This window comes from Pleurodeles waltl, chromosome 9 (assembly GCF_031143425.1).
Source record: "Pleurodeles waltl isolate 20211129_DDA chromosome 9, aPleWal1.hap1.20221129, whole genome shotgun sequence".
NCBI lineage: Eukaryota > Metazoa > Chordata > Amphibia > Caudata > Salamandridae > Pleurodeles > Pleurodeles waltl.
Window position 1 is genome coordinate 1,009,124,036 of NC_090448.1, and position 24,156 is coordinate 1,009,148,191.

The 24,156-nt window shown below is 44.0% G+C and overlaps 1 long non-coding RNA gene across 1 annotated transcript; it reads right to left on the minus strand.

Annotated features, from left to right (window-relative positions):
• On the minus strand, nt 1-23,091 carry LOC138258768 (uncharacterized). Its single transcript, XR_011198557.1, has 3 exons — nt 22,958-23,091; nt 450-800; nt 1-278 (listed from the first exon to the last, which is right to left on the minus strand). It is a non-coding gene; the product is annotated as an uncharacterized lncRNA (long non-coding RNA).
• Between the last annotated feature and the right edge of the window lie 1,065 nt (nt 23,092-24,156).

The window sequence follows — 24,156 nt, forward strand, 5'->3', positions numbered from 1 at the left end:
TTCTTCTAGGTCTTCCAGGACTCCCATCCGCTGACACCCTCAACAAAAAGGATACGTCAGGTAAGTGACTGTAATGTTTCACTTTAAACCCCCAGTTGATGAGGTTGGTATTCTGGTGTCCTAATCCATCACTTATCTTGAAGGTGAAATTAATAGTGATTTAGTGAATAGGGCAGGGAAAATAAAATGTATACCTGATAAGAGAATGTCGTTCAAATAACACTGGGTGGAAGTGCAAGCCCCTTTTTTAGGCCGTAGTTGTCTCAAGCACAATTAACCTGCCGGAAGAAAAGAAAGATGGAAAAATAAAAACAATTAGGAAAATGCCAAAGTCTGCTTTATATTGTGTCCACATTTCGTCCCTCCCTATTTCCTTTACTCTTAGTTTGTCCACACAATACGCCTTTGTCCTCCTGCCTACCTTCCTGATTCAGAAGACAATTACGCACCTGACGCAGCCAAGCTTATCGAGGAGCGTGGTAGGAGTGAAGAGTCTGCCGGAGGGTATGCTGAGTCTTGTTTTGTTTCCCAGTAGGATCATCTCCAGCTCTTTGTTCCACGGTCTCCTTGATGCGATTGGACTCTTCGGCAGGCACTGTACTTCCTGAGTTCTCATGCACTCCAGGGGTGTTCCTTCTATGTTGTTGCTTGAAATTGACAAGAGATGCCTGCTCCTGTTCCCCTCCGGATTTCTTCTCTCTCGTTCTTGGGCCACGCCTCTCACACTTGTGCATGTTCACTGAGGCTTGTGTACTATCCGATCTTGCCTGACTTCCTGTCTCTGTTATGAATGCCCAATCCTGTAATATAAGAAGGGCACATTCCTTGTCATTTTTGGCTCCGGGGAAGAGATCAGGTAAATCCTCATCCTCCTTATCATGACAGTGTCCCTGCTCTATACACTTCAATATCCTTCTGGTTTTCAGTGTTCTTTATTGTGAAAAAGTTCACTTTTCCAGAAAATACTATCAGTCTCGATCTAAAATGTCTCCAGTCCACTTACAAAATGAAAAGGAGCTTGAAGCCAGGAAATTATTGGATCTTACATAGAAAAGCAGAAGCTGGTACATTAGAATTGGTATGATAGAAATTTATACTCAGAAACCTGCTATTAATATCCATGATCTACTGTTGGTAAACATGTCTTTATAGTTTAAAAGCGGAGATTTCTGCAAACCATCCAACCATCTGTGCACATTGCCCTAGATACATTTTATTCAGCTTCGCACTGTTATTTTACAAATAACCAGTTTTACGGTCTTGTTTTAATTTCCTTCTATCACACTGTTTAGCTTAGTTCAGCACTGTGTTCTCAAATAATGCATTCTTGATCGCCCTGTGCTTCAGTCAAGGCTACAGTCTGGTACATTGCCGGTAAACGAGGTAGAAGTTTAGTCTCCAGTATTCGTAGAAAATACACATCCTTACATTATGTCTGTTTTGATGTATTCTATGTATCTTATCTGTACTACATAGAATCGTCCTGACTTGTTTACCATAAGCTAATGTTATCAGTCTTCCAGACCATAGAGGTAATATTTGTTGGACAGACTGAAGATACCGTAGACTGGAAATCCGGGGAACAGTGTATTAAATATTGCATCTATATCATTAAGTATTTGTTTCCAGTATTGTATCAGCTTTGGGCAATGCCAAAGCAAATGTAGTAGTATTCCTGGGGAACTGCATTTTCTCCAGCACTCCTATGAATTCCCTGGTTTCCATACTTTTAGTTTCATCGGGTTCAGTTAACAGAACCCTCTATTTTCACTTGGGGTTCCCTGCCTGAAATTCTTCTGTATGTGGCTCAGACTGAAATATCTCTTTCGGTTTTTAGGTCTTGTCTGCAACAGTGCATGTGCTGCATGCACTCCGGCTTGCAAGAAATATTGCATACAACAAGGGGCTTGCAGCCCACCCATTGCTTAACATTTGTTGGCTTAATTGTTACTCCTACTTGCTGCCTTCTAATTGGCCAGCGTCTGCTGACTTCGCTTCCTCTTCTATCGGATAGAGCATTGACAAAGTACTGAGTGCTTCTGCTGGATTACTGTTCTTCCACTGACCATGCTGTGATTGAGATACTACTTTTATTTTTTCTTCTTCTCTGTTGTCTTTGTTGAACCTCTTTCGATTCGTAGATATGTTATACAAAGCCACACACACTTCAAATAAACCCTTTCCTCCTTTTAAATAGAAGTTTATTGTAACCACAGATGTAATCTGCTTTTATTGTGACAACAGATGTTTTCTGCTTCGAAATGTATTTTCACTAAGACATGGCCATGGGCTCAGTTACTTTATATATGAGGTAGGATGTTTTGCCAAATGTCATATTTATTTTTCTTTTCACTCCTGCGGAGATTAGCTGATTCACTTAGAATCACAAGATGTGTGTGCGGCCTGCCCTGACACAGAGGTACAGTTGGGGAATTGTACCAAACTGAACCTTTTTGCCATTTTTACATATATTTTTAAACTTCATTGGGTTATATTTTAGTGGGGACTGTGTTGGGGAGCATTTATCTCTTTGTTTTTTGGAATCTGGAAGTGGTAGTTGGTGTCACTGGTGGGCCTGTTAAAGCCTGTATTACATCTGTTTGGCAGCCATTTTTGGTGCAAAACTTGGAGGATTAGTCAGCACTCCAGTGCTCCAGTGCTCCTCCTATGTTCATCGGCACTACTTCTAAGCACGCCGATTCACTGGCTCGCCGCAGGTGTGCCTAAGGCATGCCAAAGGCAAGTCTGTCTGCTCCCATCCGCGCCTGGATAGCCTGAGCCAGGGTTGCTGCTGGTCAGGAGCCAGGTACATTAAGGTTGATGTATTCGGGGCTTGCTCTGCTCAATTTAGACAATAATGATTCCGAGGCAATCTCTGAGCGGGTAGACCCTGGTAAAGGGGACAAAAGGGTATTCCCTAGCAGCAATTGGTCTCTTATGAGTGGTAAGGACAAGGATAGGCTGAAGGGGAGTCATGAAGAAGAGAAGAACATCCTGAAATGAGTTCTGGTGAATACTCGATCTATGACAAAGCACTGTATAGACATTTTTGAACTGATTGGTGTAACCTGGGTCGATTGTTTTTTTTTTTCTGAAACTTGGGCTAAAGAGAATTCTAGGCCACACATGGTAGTTGGTACCCTGCCGAGTTATGCTATTGCTAGGATGGATGGAGGTACTCAGGGAGGAGGGGGTTTAGCGATTATTCATAGGGATAGGTTGGCATGCTCCCTCAAACCATTATTATCACTTCCTGTTGAAGGATGTGAGGTAGGGCACATTAAAATACGGTCCAACGGCTCGCTGTTACTGGCAGGTGTATTAGTGTATCGCCCTCCTGGTCCTACAGCACAGTTCTTAATGAACTAGAATCAGGTGCTTGAACTCCTCATTACTAGCAATAACTGTACGATTTTAGGGGATTTAAAATTTTATCTGAAGAAACAGGATGATAAGGATACCAGTGTCTTTTTAGACCTGCTGATAGCTGTGGCCTTCCCCAGCAAGTTCCTCTGGCCACACATAAAGCAGGTCAAACGCTCAACTGTATTTTCTCCAATCAGGAAGAACTGGAGGGGAAAGACTGTAACCAGCTTAGCTGGTCAGATCATTATGCAGTGGTATTCAAAATATCCAATTAGCAAGCAGTTAAAATGATCAGAGATAAAGCTATTAGTGTGAGGAAATGGAGCAAACTTTCTAGTGGGCAGTTTGGAGGGGCTTTCATTAAATCTTAGATTGATGCCAGAGTTAGAATCACTAGCAGTGAATTTTATTAAGTGGCTTTTCTCTTTTATCGAAGAACTGGTCCCGGCTCAACCTATATTGGAAGACAGGAGGAATACATTGGCCTATGGTTTCAGAAGACCTGAAAAACTTACAAAGGAAATGTCGGAGACTAGAAATCAGATGGAGACTCACTTTGCTCCCTGAGGATAAGACTAAGCACAGGAAATCAGTGAAAGAATATAAGGTGCCAATTAATGAGGCTAATTCTTCTTTATTTTCACAGAAATTAAGGTTGGTCAGTAATGCCCCGAAAGACCTATTTAAGGTCGTCCCTAACCTCTCCTCTCCCCCTAATCCACAAGCTCTGGAAGACTCACAATATATTTGTAATCGAGTAGTGGAGTTTTTCAGAGAAAAGATTTTGTAGATCCATGTGGAATTTGTACAGTAGGATAAACAGCTTACCCCTACTTCAGAAGTTACCTTCCATGACGAGGATGCAGATGCTTCTTAGTAAACCTTTCTCCTACTCCACCAGCTAGAATTAAAGCTCTTCTGACACAAACGACTTCTGGGTCGCCGGATGATCCTTGCCCGCCTAAGATGCTGTAACTGGTCCCTCATATTATTAGAGATTCTTGGGAGAAAGTTTATTCTCAGGTGTTAGAGTCTGGCATCTTCCCCCAGTGTTGGAAGAAGGCGAGTGTGAGTCCACTAAAGAAGAAGCCTAACGGAGATCTGGGTGATCTTAAAAATCTATGTCCGATCTCTCTGCTGCCCGACACGTCCAAAATTCTGGAAATACATATAAACCTGGAATTGGCACAATTTCTTAAAGCACATCAATGTCTGGATCCGTCACAAAATGGATTCAGAAGTAATCACAGCATGGAATCTGCCTTAATAATGGCAGCGGATTACATTCACCATCGGGTAGATTCAGGGTGAGAGGCTATCCTTGCTCAATTTGTCTGCAGCCTTTGACACCAACTATTCATGTATCTTGTTGCAAAGGCTGAGACAAGCAGGATTGTGCAATGTTGCATTAAAATTGTTAGAATCCTTCTTGACTGATAGAACTCTCACTATCAGCTGTGGTGATTTTAGGGCTCACCCGTTTCAGCTTCCTCGCGGGGACCCTCAGGGTTCCTCGCTGAGCCCCACGCTCTATAATTTGTACTCTACCCCTTTGGCCAACCTAGTGAGCTCATTTTGCTTTCAAGTCTCCTCCTATACAGACAATACCAAAATCATCATTTCCATCTTTGATGATTTGGACAATGTGGTAAATAAATTCAGCTCTTGTATGGCCAAGGTCAGCAGTTGGATGATGGAAACTGGCTTAAAATAAATGGAGAAAAATCTGACAGTTTGATTTTTGGAGTGGAGAATTCCATCTGGTCGAATTCTTGGTGGTCTAAAACCTGCGGGATGCTCCCAGTGCCATTTAACACAGCAAAAAAATCTGGGGTGGTCTTTGATAGTTCTTTGACCTTTGATACACAGGTCAACAAAACGGTAAGCCCTTGCTTCTGGATTATCAAGACCCTAAATAAAATTCTTCCTTTCTGAACCCAGGAGCTGAAGGCTGCAGTGGCCATCGCACTTATTATATCTTGACTTGACTACTGTCATGGCCCCTATTTGAATGTAAAACAATATTCTTTGAACAAACGGCAGATGATTCAAAACATGCCACTAGATTGGTCCTAGGCCTGCCTAAAACATGCTCTGTTAGGAAGGGCCTGAAATCAGTAACTAAGGTAACTATAACTCGCGCCCTGCCATGCACAGTTTTTTCTTCAGTAATTTGACTGCTGTTTAATTGATATTTTTATTGGCATTCTAAAAGTTGTCATGAGTGCTGTACTATCTGGGGTAAATAGCAGTGCATGGCGAGGGCACGAGTTATAGTTACCTTAGGAAACAGGTTATACTTACTTGAAATAATGCTAACTATAACTGCTAAATTTCTATGGTTTTGTGCGAGTAAATTCAGAACCTAAATATAATGTCCTTGTAACCTTTGGTTTTGTCAGTTAATTTCTCTGTTTTTAATGTTTGTAATTTTAATTACTACACTTTAATCCAACCACCCCTGCACATGGCATCTGGCTGTGCACGGGGGCCCTGCGGCCAATCCCCATGACTACCATACCCCACGGCAGTATTTGGCTGTAGGGTTTGTCTCTCTGGGTGTGAGAATAGGTGTGAGAGTAGGCGTGGTAATGTCTGGGTGTGAGAGTAGGTACGAGAGGATCTATGTGGGTGTGAGAGTGCCTGGGTAGGAGACAGGGTACGAGAGAGTGTCTCTGGGTGTAAGAGTGGGTGTGAGTGTGTCTCTGTGAGTAGGTGTGTGAGTGTCTGTGTGGGTCTGTGAGTGGGTGCATGAGTGTCTGAGTGTGTCTGAGAGTGGGTGCATGAGTGTCTGAGTGGGTCTGTGAGAGGATGTGTGATGGTCTGAGTGGGAGTGTGAGTGGGTGTGTGAGTCCCTGAGTAGGTCTGTGTGTGGGTGCGTCAGTGTCTGAGTGAGTCTGTGAGTGGGTGTGCGAGTCCATGAGTGGGTCTGTGAGTGGGTGCGTGAATCCCTGAGTGGGTCTGTAAATGGGTGTGTGAGTCCCTGAGTGGATCTGTGAGTGGGTGCGTGAGTGTTTGAGTGGGTCTGAGAGTTGGTGTGTGACCCTGAGTGTGTCTGTGAGTGAGTGCATGAGGGTCTGAGTGCTTCTATGAGTGATGAGTGCATGATTTAGTGTACAAATGAGTCAGTGAATGTTATTTTTTTTTAACATTTTTCGGCGTTATTCACAAATTCGTCACAGTGATATACAAGGGGTCACGCTGAGCGTCGCAACGTATTCCTGAAAATCGTGCGTGGTAAAAAAAAAACATTTAAACTCACAATTTGACCCTGAAACACCCCTATTTCACACCTCGGGGTCAGGGTACCTACCACTTTTTAGTTTATTTCTCAGCCCCCGGGACAGTCTCCCATACCTTAAACTGGTAGCCACAACTGTCTGGTCAGGTTGAGGCTAGCCAATCACATCATTCCTGTTGGCGCGTGCATTCGCGAATAAGCCGCAATCACTGTGAAAACACTGTGATGGATCTGTGGCCCTAGCTATACAAATTTATTTTCCCTTTAATAGTTCGAACATTACTGAACAGATTTCAACCAAATAACAAAAAGCAGAATCTGCAGAGCAAAATCTAGCTTTCTGCTAAATTTGGTGTAAATCTGTCCAGCAGTTCGGGCTGTAGTCTTGTTCAAAACTCCTATGGGATTTAACATGGGAAACATACTTTTTGGTTCCCCTCCCCTTTCTCTTGGTTTCGTTGTAATGGCATGCGTGGTAAAGGCATATTTGTTGTAAAAGCTTGCGTGGTAAAAACATGCATGGTAATGTTGCATGAGTGGTTAAGCATGCTTGGTAAAGGCATTTTCCCTACAGCACTAACCATAATTTCTGAGAAAAAATGAGGGCTCATTTTGTTTCTTTCTAAATTAAGGGGCATATTTAAGAGCCCATAGCGCCTACTTGCGGCACATTTGCGTCATTGTTTTTGACGCACATGTGGTCCAACTAGGCCAAAAACGCCTCGCCATATTTACAAAGTAGCGCAGTGCTTGCATTGCGCCACTTTGTAACCCCTTCGCCACATTATGTCTGCGCCAGGCATAATATATGCAAGGGGGGTGTTCCGGTGCTAGGGGGCTGTAAAAATGGCGCACAGGAATCTATGAGATTCCTTTGCACCATTTTTATCGCATTTTTTAACGCGTACTCAGTACAGACGTTAAACAGAGGCTCCCATTAAATATAATGGGTCTCTGGGTGCTTTGCAGGCTTAGCGTCGTCATTTTTTACGCTAATCCTGCAAAGCGCCGAACTAGCGTAAAAAATTATGATGCTAGTCACCCTAACTACTGTCATGGTGCGCCGTATTTTAAATATGTCTCTACCATGGTGGTGTTAAGGGGCGCTAAGGGGCACAAGAAAAGTGGCGCTACACTATGTGCAACGCAACTTTTCATAAGTCTGCCCATAAATGTTTTAGTTTTTACTACTTTGACTCAATCAAGATGGCTTCAAGTGTGCCACACGTTTGTCATAAGTAAGACTGTTAGCACTCTAGTTCTTCTTTAGAACACTTTGGGAGGCTTTAGTAGAACACAACTGAGAATGTGAGACTTTATTCTCACATGGCTGAGAAAGATAGCGTGAATTTACAGAAAATATGCTTTCATTTTAGCTTCTGTAGAAGCTTCCTTCACCCCTAAGGGAAAATCATGAGAAAACAGTTTCTCTCAAACATGATTCATGAACTCCCAGCAGGGTAAAATCACCTTAGAACGCACCACAATTCCTAAAATTAGTATGGTACCATCAACAAATGATTTATAATGTAACTAAAATTTGTTATTACCCTTTACACATTCTCCTTTTTGTGACCCTCAAACCATGCCATTCACTACAATGCATTTCAGTATGGTGCTATCATGTATATTGGTCCCAAGATGGCTGCCAGCACTTCCTGGTTAAAGTGCTGACAGCCAATTAGATCTCACCATGAGATCTGTGCTTAGGCTCCACCCAGATATACAAATTTGGATTCCATGTAATTTCTCCTAAACTAATGAACAAATTTGCACCAAATAAAAAAGCACAATCTGCGGAACAAAATCTAGCTTTCGGCCAAATTTGGTGTATTCCATTCAGTGGTTTGTGCTGTAGTCGTGTTAAAAACCCCAATGAGAATTAACATGGGAACGCACTTTTATTGCCCCCCCTTTTTCTCTGCCCCCGCATGACAGATCACCCGGAAAAATTCCACGCACAACAAGAATCACCGGCACATTTTTTGGGGAAAATGTTGTGAAGGTTTATCGAACTACGCCAAAGATATAGGGAAGTCAAAAAATGCTTTTCCTATGGAAACGTGGTCCTAACTATAACTAATTTATATATATATATATATATATATATATATATATATATATATATATAGATATATATGCAAATATCTAAAATGCTCATTGCGTGGTAATGGCATGTGTGGTTTTGACTGCATTGTAATGCTGTTTCCCCTTTCGTACAATTTTAGACTGCTTTCCAAACTGATCATCCCTAATTATTACAGATCCAATATGTTTGGATTCAATCATACATAGTTCCTCACTATTTTGCAATAGTTTGAACAGGTGAGATCTTTTTAAAGGAACGGTACAAGTGTCAAATAAAAATAAAATGTAATGATTTGTGAGTGACATTTGTCCGTAAATCCCCTTTTAAGCATGTTGCGCAAGCCAATTTCTGTTGTGATTGTTGAGCCTTTTAGATGAATTTCTGTTGCTCCAAGAATGACAATCAATTTCCATAGCCAAACAATTCAAGCTAGAGTCAAGGCCCACTTTATTTGTTTAAAGGATGGATTGAGTGCTTGGTTCGTAGAGCGATCTAAATGTAGTTCTGATTAGCTTATAAAAGGCTGATTTCCTTCTTCCAAAGTAAATCTAAGGCAGTGTGAGTGCTTCTTCATAATCGTAGTCTTGCTTTTTTCCTTTGCTTATTTTGATATTATTATTAGCCTTGGTGTCTTTTTTCCATCTTCGAGTTTTATTTCAAAGATGGAGTGGCAGGGAACAGGTGCAATTATGCTATCTTTATTCCCTGTGTAATTAACTAGCTGTTTCTTCGGTTACCATTTTCCATATTCAAAATATATGATCAGGTACTTCTTTCTTCTCTTTATTTCTTTTAAAATGTCTTAGTTTCATAGAACAGTGACAGACTTGTTCTGTGACATTATATTACAGTTTTATCAAGTTAGTGTTTTCTACCTCTGACTCAGGAACCCGATCTTTTGAATTCAAGATTGGATTAGATCTTCATTTTTCCGTTGTATGCATTAATATGAAGAATTGAGGTTGTAGTTTCTAAAATATGAGTTTACTGTAGATTTTTCTGAAAGAGATAATATCAAAGAGAGGACTCATTGTAATGCTTGTAAGCCTCTGAATATCGAACATAGTGCCCCAGGTAGATTGTGGGAACTTTCAAATGGAAAGTCATGTGAAATTGATAAATTGTAATCAGTTGCAGATATTTTGCTCAGGGTACTGGTATACAAGTTTAAAGTTATTTTCCTGATTTTACCAATAGGTGAGTTGTTTTTATAGCGGCCAGCTCGAACTCAGGGGGCGTAAATTATAAAGGAGTTGGTCCTTTGTCTAGTTTGAAACTGATGATCTTTTAATACATCTAGGTCTTCCTTGTGGGTGTTTGAACCAAATGATTTCAGACAGTGAGACTTTTACTTTTTCTCCTTCACCCTCTGTGTTTCTTCCAGTTGTGCTTCCCTGCCTGTTTTGGAAAGAAACAAGAATCGGAACAAGACCTAGTAGGGCTTCCAAATGCCCAGGCTTATTTCAGTTTGAATTGACTTATGCATTGGTCACCAGATCTTAAATTCCTGACTGCCAATTGTAGAGTGAGAGAGGATTTGTTTCAAGTGCCTAAGGGTACACAAAGGTATATTTACAGTGTCAAAATGTGAAATTTTATTAATTACCTCTTTTCTTATATTGCCTAGGATAGAAAGAACCACTGGGGTGGATGCTTCTGCCTGTTTTACAGGATGAACATCCGCGAAAGGTACAACTTAACCCAGCTGAGCCAGTAACAAACAACATAAAATGATCTCTGCATCTTACTACCAGGCAATGCAATCACCTGAAGTGATTAGCAGCTAAAAACAGCCAGTGGCTGGAATATCTCCAGAAAGCTGGCAAAGTATAAGATGATGCAGCTTGGCTCAACTCAACTCCTTGTCGAATTGCAAGCTGCACTGGTGCTACCTTCCTGTCCGGCTAACACTGCTGGAGACTGTTGACTTTCCCCTCATCCAACAGAAGATACAACAGGGTGCCACCCCATGAGGACTCCCTCTATCCAAATGGAGCAGCTGGCGGGGTGCTGCAAGTCACTTCGGCCAGCCTTGCTAAGGTCAGGTAACAGAGGACCCTGGAGACCCAAAGGGACATGCATCAGGAGGGCCTATCCCAACAGCCATACCAAAGTCTGCCTTTTTGGTCAACACAGCCCAACTAGGGGCACCTGAAGGTGTCAGAAGGGCAAAGACCCCAATGCTGGAGAGAGGCACAAGCACAGCAGCTGATCTTGTGTGCTCATGAAAACCTCCCTCACTAACTGTTTGTAGTTTGTCTTAGGACGCTTTCCTGGCCAACATTTGGCGACATATTTATGAAAAGTGTCGCTTCACCTAGTGCAGCGCCACTTTTCTTGCGCCCCTTAGCACCCCTCTAATGCCACCACGGTAGCGTCGTATTTATAATACGGCACACAATGGCAGTAGTTAGGGTCATTAGCGTCATAATTTGTGACGCTAGTCCGGCACTTTGCAGGGCTAGCGTCACAAATTATGACCCTAATCCTGCAAAGCACCCAGAGCCCCATTGTAATCAATGGGAGCCTCTTTTTAATGCCTGCACTAGGCAGGCGTTAAAAAATGCCAATAAAAATGGTGCAAAGGAATATCATAGACTCCTTTGAGCCATTTGTACCCCCCCAGCACTGGAACGCCCCCCTCCTTGCATACATTATGCCTGGTGTAGGCATAATGTGGCGCAAGGGGTTACAAAGTGGCACAATGCAAACACCGCACCACTTTGTAAATATTGCATGTGGGAAATGCCACCTCAATGCCACATTTGCGTCAAAATAAATGCCGCAAATGTGGCGCAAGATGGTGCTAGGGGCTCATAAATATGCCCCTTGGATCTTAACTGTTACTAAAGTAAAAGTGTTCATGTAAGCTTCAGATTTTTTCCAGGGTCCCGAGGAAAACAGTTGTCTCTGAAATCATTCAAATTTAAGCCGTAACCTATCACTTTCCACTAGGTGACTTTTGAGGGATAAGAATTGATACATCAACAATTTGTTTCCCTAACTATATATTCTGATCTCTGATGCTTATTAGCTCTTACAAATTTTATTTCCCTTTTTCCAAGCTTCAATATATTGTGATTAACTTCTTTAGTCAGCTCAGTCTTTACTGATGAAATATCTTCACACAGGCTGTGGAACAAGTCTTCAATAAATGGCATTTTGATGGGTGCCTCTTTTTCTTTTGCTGGTGCAGGTGCTCACTGTGACACAGGATCCACGCTAAACCTCACTGAAAAGGCTTAACAAGGCCATAACCAGTATGAAACCAGTCTGGGGTTTCTTCTGTTCCCTTCTGGTAGGTTCTCCACACGGTTGTTCAAAATGGAGTGTCCATAAGAGGAAAAGAGTTTACGCTGATTTGCATAAGACAGACCTCTGCCTGCAGTGGCACAGTGGGCAAAACCATCAAGGGTGGGAATGCTACCCTGGGTGGTTAGTTTTGTTAGACTACTTGCAAGCATTCCTGTCATCATTCTTTGTGTGTTTGATGCATTGCTCTAAGTAGCCACAGGAACGCCCAGACGTGAATCATTAGTTCCCTTTGTCACAAAATCCATACTTCACTGACTATGAAGGCCAAAACCAATCTGGGGTAACTTCTGTTTCCTTCTGGTGGAGACCATGTTTGACAGCCTGGGTCTGGCTGTTCCCTTAAAGAGAAGAGTTAGTACTGATTGTACAAAGAGGAACTCTGTCTAAAGTGACACAGTGGGAAAGAAATGGGTTGCAGTGGTACCCAGAGCGATTGCCAGTGACTTAGCCTATTTGCAAGCATTTCTTTCACCATCCTGTGTATGTTCGCTGATGCAAGTGGGCCACTGGATGTGGGTGTAAAGATACAATCTGCTCCAGCTGTTGGGTCTGGTCCTTGTCACAGCCACCCTGGTGAGCCTATCTTTAAGTGTCATGTCTCTCTTATGATTCCTAGAAGCCCTTATGGGAAGCACTTAGCTGCAAGAAGGCGCCACATCAAGCTGTAGGTGTGTGAGCAAAGGACCAAAACAGGACTGGACCAGAGCAGCACTCTGCCTTCCCCCCTCTCTCTCTGTCCTCTTCCTGGCTGTCTCATAGGGAAGGTGAATTCCAACCTCTATTTTGGTCCTTTACTCCTCCTGTCACTGGATTATGGGAGCTGAGTCCGATATCTCTCTATGACTAGTGCGTCCCCCACTGTGTTTGGGTTGGTTTATGCTGCCTGTTTGCAGTCACTGGCCTCTCACTCTGAGCCCTATACTCTCACCAGAACCAGACCAGGTCAGTGGCTAGCCCCTGGCTCTCTGCCACTCAGAGCACTGACGCAATGTTGCCAGTGTGTCTCCCATGCTCTAATTCGTATTATCCATCTCCACCTTTTTTGTGTTCACAAGGGTAAATTGTGTGCTGAACCAATCTGTGCACCTTTGAATGACAGAGCAGCACTGACCCAGAGCTTGTCTGGAGGAGCATGAAAATTGTCTTATTCCTCCAAACAACTTCTCCCTGCCCACCAACAACACTATTTTAAAGCATAATGCTTTTCAAGATCAACAGAAGGTATTTGCAATAACAGCCTACTTGGGAAACAACAGGGCTCCTGGTTCTATTGTGCACGAACACAATAGAATCAGCTTTATTGCATGAGTGTTTCTTTAAGCTCTGTGGCTCCAACACTGAGTACGGAAGCCCGAGGTTGCTGCCCAGGCAATTAGGAGGTTAATGAGATGAAAGGAAAACAGGCTCAAAGTGTCCTCTACATACTGGGACAGTGTGTTCACTGGTAAGGTGCATCCTGCAGTGAAATGTTGACCTGGATGGCCAATGAAACTTTACGCCCAGGGCGCAGCAAAGTGGACATTGACGAAGCAATGCTGATTTTCATATTCTGAAAGAAACATCAGCTGTTGCATTCAGTGAGTTTTCCACAGTAGACTAAAACAGCATTATTTTCACAAACTACAAGTTTTCAGCAGCTGACAGAAGGCACTTAAGAAACTTTCATGGTGGCATGGTACAAATGAGCAAATTTATTTTCCTCCTAAAGGAAAATAATTACTACACATGCCCTTTGGAATACAGTTGTCTAGCTTCGACTGCATGAATATGACAGTGGCATTATGAGGGACTCTGTGGTTGCTGGTTTGGTAATCATATATTAGGGAAGTATAGACACTGCCACTTCAATGATGCTTTACCTACTGTGGAACAATGTTGGCCATGGTATGTAAGCTGTGCTTTACATTTGTGTAATACAATATATCAAGACTTGTAAATGCTGGTGATGTAAGATTGTAAATTATCTTAAATATACCTGTTAGCTTTACAGATGATCTATGTAAGTATTGTTCTGCTACTAATTGAATGCATTCCGTTGACACTGTTTATAGCACTTGCGATGGAACTTATTAATGTACAAATATCTACTTTATGGGCAATATTTTGTAACAATTCTATCAAGCATTTTAAGGCAAAAAAACAAAAAAACAAAAGGATACATGTAGCAATTTCATCTACCACATATTACATGATCACCAAAGATAGGAAGGGGACACTGCACGCTGCATTGCCATGAACTTCTTCAGCATAACTTCAGGAAATAATACAACAGGCGTTCAGGTAATCCCTTGTAAGGCCTCTGTTCTCATCCACCCAAGCATGCCTTTGAAGCAACTACAACCACCATGTCCATCATGAATGTCTTGTTACCTCTAATAGCGTGACAGCATAAATACAAAGCAATCTGACCATGACCTATTCAAGAAGTTTCATCTGCTGACTCAGAAGAAGAGAAAATCCATGTGTCTAAGACCTTTAGGCCCTCATTCTGACCTTGGCGGTCGGCGGAGAGGCGGCGGTCGGACCGCGAACAGACCGGCGGTATTAAAAATGGCATTCTGACCGCGGCGGTCACCGCCGCGACCGACCGCCACTTCCCCACTCCGACAGCCACGGCGGTCATGACCGACGGGCTGGAGTCTGCGCACTCCGGTCCGGCGGTCGACCCAAGACCGCCAACGGTATCATGACCCTGCTTACCGCCGCGGTTTCTGGCGTTCGGGAACCGCCATGCGAACCATGGCGGTAGGCACTATCGGGGCCAGGGAATTCCTTCCCTGGCACTGATAGGGGTCTCCCCCACCCCCCACTGCCCCCCGAGTCCTCCCCCCACACCCTCCACCCCCCTGCAACCCCCCAGAGGTGGTACGAACCCCCTCCCCACCCCCACCCCGACATGCACATACACGCACCCCGACATGCACACACCCCCAACATGCACATATACACACCCCCTACACACACACATACACAACGGGGACACATACCCGCACACATACATGCCGACATGCGCACCCGCCGAACTACACACATTGCCCATAGGCACAGCAGCACTCCCCGCCCGCATGCACGCACTCACACACCCCCTCTACACACTCACACGCACACCCCCATGCACGCACACATCACACAACACCCCCCCACCCCCTCCCCTCACGGACGATCAACTTACCTTGTGCGTTGGTCCTCCGGGAGGTGACAGGAGCCATGGGGAGGTGACCGCCAACAGAAGACCGCCAACAGAAGACCGCCACACAGAAATGTGGGTCGTAATTCTGTGGGCGGTGTTCTGCTGGCGTGGCGGTGGAGGTTGACCAGTCTCCACTTTCCCGCCGACCGCCAGTGTGGCTGCTGGCGGTTTTCCGGCGGAACGCTCCCAGCGGTCAGAATGCGCACAGCGGCATACCGCCGCGGTCGGCGGTCTTCACCGCGGCGGTAACTCGGCGGTCTTGCGAAAAGACTGCCAAGGTCAGAATGACCCCCTTAGTGTCTTGAACATATTAAGGTGTAAGGCCCCAGCCGTGATTTGTTGCCGAATGTGTGTGACGAAGGGGCACCATATGGCCTCAAATTTAGCCAATCTGTTCCCGAGAATGGTGGTGAGCTTTTCCATAGTATATAAATTCCCAAATTTGCCACACCACAGGTTTAGCAGGGGGGCGTGGGGCTGTTTCCATAGCTGTGCTATGCTTAGCTGTGCTGCAAGGAGCAGATGAGACATAAACTGTTCCCGTTGAGTTGTTGTAGGGAGGGCTCTCTTTCTACGCCTGGGTCACCCAGCAGAATCAGCAAGGGATCGTGCAGGAGTATTATGTTAGTTATACTGCGTATGTTCTGGAGGATCTCCTCCCAAAAGGACTGGATCTTCGGGCAGGACAACCAGTTGTGCAGGAATGTGCCTTGCACCCTTACAACAGGTTTCTGGACCCTTGAACATTCTATGTAGCTGGACTGGAGTCAAATACCAGGGTGTGATTAGTTTGTAGGCATTTTGCTTATGTTGAATGCAAACCAAGGAGCTAGACACCCAATACCATATTGCCCCCAGGTATCTTCAGAGATTTCAGTTCTTAAGTCCCTTTCTCATTGTGCCATGTATGCGTGTTTCTTGGTTGGTGTTAGGGTAAGAATGTAATGGTAAAGTCAGGAAATGTCCTCAAGCCAAATGCTAGAGTGATATAGTGATTCAAAGGCTGTTATGTCCCTCTCCATGGCTGAGCAGGCCTTCGGGAGCCCTGCTTAATGTAAGGCTTGCCCTACGCCATATGCAGTATTGAGGGGGAGGGGAGATCTCTCTCTTATTGATGTATTAGTACCCAGTTCGCTGTCCTTGTAAAAGGCACATCGTGTGGGAGCTTTGTCCTGATCCCAACGAAATGAAGCTTGGTGGAGAGTTTCGGGTGGAAAATCATAGTTGGGTGCTAATGGTGTGAGGGGTACGAAGGAAATAATTGTTTAGCCCGTATTCGCGACAGAATGTTAGCAAGAGAGATGTCAACTGGGGGAGATGGGGGCCCAGTGCACCTCTGGAAAGTGGAAGCCAGAGAAGGTCCTCTAGGGGGACCGAGGAGTAAGCCTGCTCTACCTGCACCCAAGGTTTGTTATTGGTGTTACAGTTCCAATCCAGTGAGGGCCTAAGTTCAGCCGCCAAGACATATGTGGCTGCATCCGGGAACCTAAGGCTTCTCTCTGACGTAGGGCTAAGCATATTCCCCCTGGCTCCTTGAGGAGATTTGCCCCCCCTTCCCAAACAAAATGGAGCATTTTGGTGCAAATATGGCTCTGCTTCGTTTTAGGTATGGATAATGGGAGGGTCTGAAGGGCATATAAGAGGCGCGGCATGAAGTTCATCTTGAGGCTATTAAGCCGACCCAACCAAGAAATTTCTAAGTTGCCCCAATGATAGAGGTCTTTGAATAGGGCCATAAGCAATGCGGGAATGTTGTCTTGTTATAAGTCTTCTGTGCACGACGTTACATGGATGCCCAGGGAGGTGCTGTTGGAGGTGGCCCATTGTAATCCGGCTTGTCGAACAGGTATCTCTAGGCTACCATGTGGATCGGCTACTCCCATACCCCAGGATTTGGTGTAGTTCACTTTAAAGCCTGATAACTGTGGAAAATTACTCTAATTCCATCATCAGGGCAAGATAGAGGTGTTCAGGTTGGTGAGGAAGTACAGTTTATCGTCTGCGAAGAGAGCTATTTTATGTTCCCTTCCGTCAATAGTGATACCCTCTTTTTTTACTGAACTCTTTTTAAAAACTTTTTAGCATCCAGGGTTTCCTTAAACAGTGCTAAAATCGAGGGGGAGAGAGGGCATCCCTGACAAGTCCCCCTCGTAAGGAAGATAGTGGGGGAATGAGTTCTAGTGATCTTTAGTTTTGCTACAGAATTCTGGAAGTTACCTTGTATCTAAGTCGTCATCTTAGGGCCCATTTGGATTTTGGTCAAGATTTTGGATAGGTATTTCCAGTCCACCCGGCTCCGGCTCTCAGGAGTGGTCCAATGGGGTGACCAGCTAGAGTTCGCTTAGCAGGGGGTATCGTCGTAAGAGGAAGTATGTCTTTGAACTTGTGCATTGCGTCTTTTTTGCTTGCGCGCTTTCTTTTTTGTTGTTTTAGCTCCTTGGAATCTCCATCCTCCTCCCCGGTCCACTGGGGACAGCACTGGTGTGTCTGGGGCACCTCAAAGTTCGATGCTGAGGGCATCCTGAGGGCCTCACGAGCCTCCCATAAGTGTGGCATCTATTCTGTTGTCTCTGTAAGTGAAATGGAAACGTAATAGGAATCACCAGCGGTATGTGATTTTCTGGACCGGTAGATGTCGGGTGACAGCCTGGAATTCTATGCGACGGGCCAGCGGCTGGGCTGAGATGTCCTGCTAGATGGAGATGGTGTCGCCCCTGAAAGTGATTAACTCCTGATGTCTGGCTGCCTGCATCACTTTTTCCTTTATGTGGAAGTAGTGGACTTTAGTAATCTCGTCAGGTGGAAGCTTCTGTTGTTGCTGAATGGCTGAGTACACCCTATGGGTCTGGTCTAGCAGTACCGGTTGGTCAGGTGGGAGATCTAATAGATGGGTGAAAAGAGCCTAGACATATGATTCAGGTTCGGAAGGAGGAATATTTGCTGCAATTCCCCTTTGAACATTGTTGAGTCTGGAGTGATTCTCCAGATTGTCCAGTTTGTCTTGCAGCTGGTCATAGTTCTTTTCAAGCCTCTCAATGCATGCTGTTCGGTCCACATTTTCTAGTGTCTGGTCCGAAGTTGTTGTTTCGACAACCGTCAGACAAGAGTATAGCTGCCGTACAGGCTCATCTAGGCTGGAGAGAGTTCATGTGAAAGGGCTACTTCCCTTATGAATGAGTTAAGTAGCACAAGCCAGGTGGTTGCAGCATACTGAGTTTTGGTACTGATGATCAATAGTGTAAACAGCCCTTTTTACCTGTGTAATTGCAGTGGGGCCTACCAGCCCACTCATGTAAAGTTCTGTTGTTGTGTGCTTAACTCACTCTAGGTATACATGGTGTTGGCATGTAGCACTGTGCAGCACGTGTGTGTCCATGCTGTAATGTATGTATGTGTGCCTGTTAGTGATACAATACATGAAGGCCTGTGGGCTCAACACTGGAAGCCCAGGGACTTGAGGAAGGCATGTGAAGGATCCATCCTCAGCCAGATTTGTGTATTATTACATTCTTGAGAGCTGGGTGGGACACCAACTACAGGAAGAGAGAGCCAGGTTCTCCTGTGCACTTCAAAGAGTCTCTATGATTCTGGAAAGGTCTCTGGTCAGTGAGGCCTCGGCACATTTCAGGAAGGAGATGGAGATAGAGATAAGGGAATAATAAACAGTAGGGCCATTTCTAACCTTTTGATGAATGTATATCAAGGAGGTTGAAATCCAGATGTGATCCTCTAGTCAATCCCATGGCCTGTGTTGTGGGGCTACCAAGAGTGGAGTTGCTCTTGCAGTGACAGATTGCTTCCTGGACAAGGGACGGGAAAGAGTAGTGGGCACTTCAAAGAAGCCACCTTCACAGCATGTGGTTAAAAGACTTAGGGCCTGTTTATGAGTGGGTAGTTTAGCTCCAACCCCTGAGTAAACCTATTTCTACTGGCGGTTCGGAATTACGAGGTAAAAGGCGTTTAATGCATCTGATAATTATTGGATGCATTAAATACCGTAAGGTTAAATAAATTTTGGCACGTCAAACGTGTCGAAATTGAACAGGGGAAATGTGTATAGCATTTACCATACTGTACAGATTGTGGTGTGTTAAACACCAAAATCAGCATGTTATTCCCCACACGCTTATAATAGGAGTCATTTACTGCATCCAATATATAACATACCCCATGGCATCATTACCAGGTGCACTAAATAGAACCTGCACTCGTAATCAAAGCCAGAGACACTGACTTACATCTGTTTCTGGCTATGGATTATAAAAAGGGGAGCAGAAGCCTACCAAAACTGAAGAACCTCAGCACAATGTCTGCCTGATCAGGACTGGGGAGTAAAGGTCTGCTAGTCTACCTGATGAATGAGGGGATATCACCAAGGAAAATCAAGACCACTCGCCTTGGAGCCTGGAGTATCAGCATCAGCCTTCCTGCTGGGACCTGAGTATGCTATAAGATGGAGAGAAAGCATTAAAAAAGCGATGTCCAGTGGGGATCCTGTCAAGTGTATTCCTAAAGGCAGAGTGTGAAAATCTGGTCCAAGTTGGGACCGCCACACCGACTGGGATATTCACCCATGTGCCTTTGCTCACGACCCCGTATGCTATCTGGGGGCCATGGCCATAAATAATAGCGGTTCCCCTGGTGCATAACTTTGACATGAAGAGAGCTGTCGCCCAGTACATCGCTGTGTCCCAGAGTGGCCATCGACCTTGCAAACTGCTGTTCATGACCAATGTATGTCATGTGGGTTTTGACCAGGAGAGGTGCATGTGGCGACCTGTGAAAGCAGGGCATCAATTCAACCACCCAAACCAAGGAGCACCCAAGACCTTCCCCCATACTCAGGAAGATGTACCGTATGAATGGAGGAGCACCATGGATACCTGCCACCTCGCACGCAGCATCCACACTTCTGCTCACTGCCGGACCGCTGATGCGTCCCCAGACCTTCTGAACTGTCACTCTAGTAGGAGAGCGTAAGACTGACTATTGGGCTGATGGGCCTCTGAAGGAGTTGCTCTGACCGACATACTTTCTTTTAAAAGGCCATTTGAGAACTTCTAACACCGGGGGCGGCTCTTCCACAATGGCGAAGGAGCGTCGCCCCACTGGCTAAGAGCCAGCAGCTGAAAAATAAAACAATATTTTAGTATTGTTTTATTTTTCAGCTGCTGGCTCAGCCAGCATGTGCAGGGAGGGGTGGGGCTGGGCCATGGAGCGGGGAGGAGGAGTGAAATGGAATGCACTGCATGTCAGTTTGCCTTCTTAGGCCAGCCAAACTGACATGCGCAATTAGGTTTCTCCAACCCAGCTGTGTTGCACAGTCGGGTTGGAGAAACAGCACAGACTCCAGTGCACTGTATGAGTGGCACACCAAGCTGCTCAGACTAATCCTGGTGCTACTCTCATGCTAGGTATAGCATAGGAGCAGTGCCAGGATTGCATGGGGAGCCTGCACAGGTTAATTTTAAACAAATGTTATTATTATTTTATTTCCCCCGACCTCCCTGCAAATTCCTTCCCGTGAGATTTGTGGCAGCATCTGCTGTCTAAGACTTGGACTTACTGGCAAGGCTTAGCCTGAATGTTGCCTCACATAAATGGGGAACGCCCCAGACCTTAGACAGGAAAGTGGGTTTCAGGATCTTACCTGGACAAGACCAGAGTGCCGACCTTACCAAGTCTGAGTGTGTTATTTGTGGAGTGTGATATTTCACTTCGCGTGTGTGTGATGAATCTTCACGAAATATTCCCAGAAAACTCAAACTGCTGGACACCAAATTTGGCAAAAAGCTAGCTCTTGCTCCAGAAAGCGCACTTTTTGTAATTTGGTGTAAATCACAAACAGTAGTTTTCTAGTTATTAGATGAGCACCAAATTCATATATATAGGGACACGGATCCTCCTCGGTGTCAGGGGAAAAGCCAGTCCCTGATTGGCTAGCTGTAATCTGACATAAATATTAACGTATCCATAACAAAAAACATAGAAATTCACTGAAAAAAAAACAAAGGTTACATGGACGTTATAGTTAGGTTGAAGTTTTACCCAAACAAAACCATAGAAATTCAGCAGTTATAGTTATACTTATAGTTATACTTATCTGAAGAAACTATAACTTGTGCCGGAAAGTAACTTTGGGCAACGAGTTATAGTTTATTAACATAAGTATAATTATATACTGCTTGATCCTACTGCTGAGAGTCAAGTGCTGTATGGGTACTTGGCCCAGTTGCTCTGAGCCCATAGTAGTTAGGGCCCTGGGACATCATGTGTAAAGGGCATAAATCCCCACAGATGGTCCCAGTAGCTTCTGCTTGTCCCAGAACCACCTTCTAAAAGTGGTACTGTCAGCACGAAAACAGGATTTTGCATGCCGGGAAGAAATGGGGCTACAGTCATGGCAATGGTACTATATATACTCTGGAAAAAGTAAGAACTAGCACAGCAATGTTGATATGTGTATTGAGACATTACTGCTAGGCAATGTGAAGAATGCCTGGCAGGAATGATAGAATCTGGTGTAGTAATGTGGAAACTGGCATAACAATGTGCAGTTGACATACTGAAGTAACATGGAACACTGGGATCATGACAGTATCTGTAATCTGATAGACAACACTAATGCCTAAACCTATACAAACATATGAGAGTAGTAAGACACCTGCATCAGACCAGGCACAGTGAATATTATTTCTGCCATTCTAAACATGCTGCTGGCACCTTAAGGGACCCTCTGGCACAATGCACAGTATGGGCCTATTTGAGCATGATAATTCTTAACATGCAAGCATATTAAGTTGAAGTCTGGGATGTTTGTGTGATATTTCTGTGAGGTGGGCACATTGTTCAAAATACCATTAGGAACATTCAATTACTTGATAAGCTTTCCAGTATGTTTTTTTGTACCAAAGATTATTTGAGTATATTCCAGAAAACATACAAATAAATCACAGCACCCTGACCAATTATAGCATTATTTTATTGTATGGCAAATACATTCTAATCCAATATTTTACATTGCAAGGACTGCAGAATTTTCTCAGAAAATTCGCTGTTTTTGAAACGTTTTGCTCATGGATAAAGTGGCATCCCTCAAGTATTAGAATATTTCATTAGTGCCACTTGAAAACGGCCTGTAAGACTGCTGCAAAAAGCACCATTTGGACTTTAAAAAAAATATATTTTAATTGGGGTGGTGAACCCACCAAACTCACCCTGGGTGAGGCGAGCTTGCGCAAGAATGCTCTAAAAGCTCGCTCAGTTCAATATGTGAGGATTGTTCTGATCAGCTTTTGTTCCCAGTCTGGCTCCGACTATAAATCTTTATTTTATTCAAAGGCCCTTCACCAGTCTGTCAAATAATGTCAATTCCTCTTTTTTCCATGCTGTCTTTATACGTGGCAAAACGACATTTGAAATATATCCTATTGTCTGTATCGTTTGTAACTATTACCCCTTTAATTCTGAGGAGAAAACATATTTGTCTAGCTACTGCCGAAAAATACCCAAGGCGGAATCCAAATATAAAATGCTCCTCTCCTCCCTAAACCTTCACCCTGTGTAGCAAATTATGGAAAAACAAGCCATTGACAAAATGCTGAACAGATGCTCTCAGCTCGCAGCCCTTCCTCGGGATGTCAACTAAACCCAACAGATGCCTCCCTCTTAATTGACCACATGGATTACAAGTGCACAGCAAACCCACTCATACACGCACAGACGTCCTGCAAAAAAAGGAAAAAATGATATATACCGGTCAGGGAAATGGTCAGAGATCTGTTCCCACCACCCAGAACAGCAAACAAGGAAGACCGGCCACTCCTTCCTGCAGAAAATAAAACAGGAAGCTCTCCCGGGAGACCACTAAAGGCAGTTCCAGTCACTGGATCACGTAGAAGGGATGTTAACAATGACACACGTTTAACGTGCCTGACGCACTGACGAAGACGTGGCGTGGCGTAGCTGGACACAGCTGTTCCACTGGGTCCTCCAGATGGGGCAGATAAGACAGCTACTACGCTCGCTGGCAGATAAGCTCTGGGTGACCCCAAGGCGCAAACAAATCACGAAAAAAGCCACAAGCAGGATGCAAATCGCAGCATTTATAACCAATGATAACACCATCATCCGTTATATAAGCACTTGAATAACAGACAGATGAGAAACAGCTTAATTTAAACTATACTAATTATATTACACAATCCACACAGGCGCACATGGTGTGGATTACGTCTCAGTGAGCATTAAGTAGAACGAGAAACTGGGCATTTAACTGTCTCACACATTTGTATTATAAACTTTGCTGATATAAGTAAGGCTCCCAGTTTCCCATTTTAGTAGTTTTTATGTCAAGTAGGGACCCATCTGCGCTTTTTCATTTACTTTTAGCCATGAAAAAACAGAACACATATGCTTTGATTGTTTCCTAATGGAGATTTATTTAGGCATCATCAAACACTCACTTTTCGTTCAAAAGCCCCACAATATATAAAAACAAATGAAAAGAGTAAACCCACTTCTCAAACAGAAGGAAGATAAATTAACAGTTAAAATCAAAAACAAAGAAAAATCACCTCACCTCTTGGCAAGTTTCAAAGTAGCAGACCTTTATCAGTTGTGCTGCCTTATGTATGAGGCGACAAGACGAGAAATATACTCTGCATCTGTCCTGTAACATAGTGCAAAGGCTTCTGTGCAGTTTTCAATAACAAAATACTTACTAGTGCCCTTCTATCGCTTAACAAACTGCATTTATAAAACACATTTGGGCTTTGAAGCTGGAAAATGAACACCAGCAAACCACAAACAGGCCCTAACAACAAGTTTAACTATTTTAAAATACATCCAGCATATTTTGGTTATTCACCAAATGCAGTTTAAAAATAAAAATAGTAATACTTTCAGCCATTTCCGAGTTCATTTACAAATTAACATATGGAAAACATACTTGTG